The sequence below is a fragment of the Phacochoerus africanus genome, chromosome X (assembly GCF_016906955.1).
Source record: "Phacochoerus africanus isolate WHEZ1 chromosome X, ROS_Pafr_v1, whole genome shotgun sequence".
NCBI classification, from domain to species: Eukaryota; Metazoa; Chordata; class Mammalia; order Artiodactyla; family Suidae; genus Phacochoerus; species Phacochoerus africanus.
The window spans coordinates 33,890,372-33,893,028 of record NC_062560.1 but is presented as its reverse complement, the minus strand read 5'-3'; the positions used below and the strand labels follow the sequence as shown (position 1 = coordinate 33,893,028).

General features: G+C 33.7%; 1 non-coding gene across 1 annotated transcript; it reads left to right on the top strand.

Moving 5' to 3' along the window:
• Positions 1-1,474: 1,474 nt before the first annotated feature.
• On the top strand, positions 1,475-1,581 carry LOC125119036 (U6 spliceosomal RNA). The gene has a single exon (XR_007132993.1). It is a non-coding gene; the product is annotated as a U6 spliceosomal RNA (small nuclear RNA).
• The last annotated feature ends 1,076 nt before the right edge of the window (positions 1,582-2,657 follow it).

Below are 2,657 nucleotides of genomic sequence, written 5' to 3'. Positions count from 1 at the left end.
CTACTATGAGCTACTATATGCCAATAAAATGGACAGATTCTTACAAAGGTACAATCTACCAAAACTGAACCAGGAAGAAATTGGAAATATGAATAGACCAATCACAAGGACTCAGAATGGGAGAAAAATCTTTGCAAAAGGGGGAACATACAAGGGTCTTAATCTCCAAAATATATAAATAACTCATACAACTTAACAACCAAAAAACCAAACAACTCAAAAAAGGGGCATAAGACCTAAATAGACATTTCTCTGAGGAAGACATATAAATAGCCAAGAGGCACATGAAATAATGCTCAAAATCACTAATTATTAGAGAAATGCAAATCAAAACTACAATGAGGTACCACCTCACACCAGTCAGAATGGCCATCATTAACAAGTCAACAAATAACAAATGCTAGAGAGGGTATGTAGAAAAATGTACGCTCCTTCATTGTTGGTGGGAATGTAAATTGGTACAACCACTATGGAAAAGAGTATGGAATTTCCTCAGAAAACTAAATATAGAACTACCATATTGTCCATCAATCCCACTCCTAGGCATATATCTGGACAAAATATTCATTGAAAAAGATACACACACCTCTATGTTCACTGCAGCACAATTCACAATAGCCAAGACATGGAAAAAACCTAAATGTCCATTGAAAGATGGATGGATTAAGAAGATGTGGTACATATATACAATGGAATTCTACTCAGCCATGAAAATGAACAAAATAATGCCATTTGCAGCAACATGGAAGGACCTAGAGATTCTCATACTAAGTGAAGTTAAGTTAGAAAGGGAAAGATAAATACATATAATATCATTTATATGTGAAATATAAAATATGACACAGATGATCCTATCTACAAAACAGATCATGGACATGGAGAACAGACTAGTGGTTGCCAGGGTGGAGGTGGGAGAGAAGGTGATGGACTGGGTGTCTGGGGTTGGTGGATGCAAACTGTTACATTTGGAATGGACGTTCAATGCAATCTTACTGTACAGCAAAGGTAACTATGTGTGATTGGGTCACTCTGCTGTACAGCAGAGATTGAAGAAACAGTGTAAATCAACTATAATTTAATTAAAAACAAGTAGGAAAAAAAAGAAAATCCTAAAGATGCTACCAGAAAACTGTTGGAGCTAATCAATAAATTTGGTAAAGTTTCAAGATACCAAAATTAACACATAGAAATCAACTGCATGTCTATATAGTAACAATGAAAGACAGCAAGAGAAAATAGGAAAACCATACCATTTAGCATCACATCAAAAAGAATAAAATACCTAGGGATAAACCTACCTAAAGAGACAAAAGACCTATACCTTGAAAGATGTAAGATGCTGATGAAAAAAATCAAAGGATTACTATTGTCAAAATGACTTTACTACCCAAGGCAATCTACAGATTCAACACAATCCCTATCAAATTACCAATGGCATTTTTCACAGAACTAGAACAAAAAGTTTTAAAATTTGGTGCTCGCTTCGGCAGCACATATACTAAAATTGGAATGATACAGAGAAGATTAGCATGGCCCCTGCGCAAGGATGACACGCTAATTCTTGAAACGTTCTGTATTTTTGAAAAAAAAAATAAATTAATTAAAAAAAAAGTTTTAAAATTTGTATATAAATACAAAAGACCCTAAATAGCTAAAGCAACACTGAGAAAGAAAAATAGCACTGGAGGAATCAGGCTTTCTGACCTCAGACTACACTGCAAAGCTACAGTCATCAGAACAGTATAGTACTGGCACAAAAACAGAAATATGAATCAATGGAACAGGACAGAAAATCTAGAAATAAACCCACACACCTATAGTAACCTAATCTATGACAAAAGAGGCAAGGATATACAATGGAGAAAAGACAGCCTCTTCAATAAGTGCTGCTGGGAAAGCTGGACAGCTACATGTAAAAGAATGAAATTATAACACTCTCTAACACCATAAACAAAAATAAAGTCAATATGGATTAAAGACCTAAATCTAAGGCTGGGTAGTATAAAATCTTCGAGGAAAAGATAGGCAGAACACTCTCTGACATAAAATGCAGCAATATCTTTTCAGATTCATCTCCTAGAGTAATAAAAATAAAAACAAAAATAAACAAGTGGGACCTAATTAAACTTAAAAGTTTTTTGCACAGCAATGGAAACCATAAACAAAACAAAAGGACAACCCACAGAATGGGAGAAAAATATGTGCAAATGAAGTGACAGACAAGGGATTAATCTCCAAAATATACAAACAACTCAAACCCCTTTGTCAATTCTTCACAAAAAATTGTTTGTTTAAAAGTTATAAAAGTGGCCTGCTTTTGTCACTTCTTTGAGCTCATATTTCTATGAGCCCTTGTAAATACAGAATGAAACTGTTTTATTCTGTTAGTCTGTTTTATGTCAATTTAATTGTTAGACAAGCTAAAGAACTTAGAAAAATATTTTTCCTCCCCCACATTATTTTTTAGAACTGAGGACAAGAGAACAAATATTTTAACAAAAGATGCTCCCATTGTTCTTTTGTTTAGGAAATTCTAAGTGTTTTGAGAACTGTGAGCCATGAACTGTGGATGACGACCAAATATATATTGAAATAAATTTTAATCATTTGAATGACCAAATGTCTATTTCTTATAAATCACACTATTGCAGAGAGAT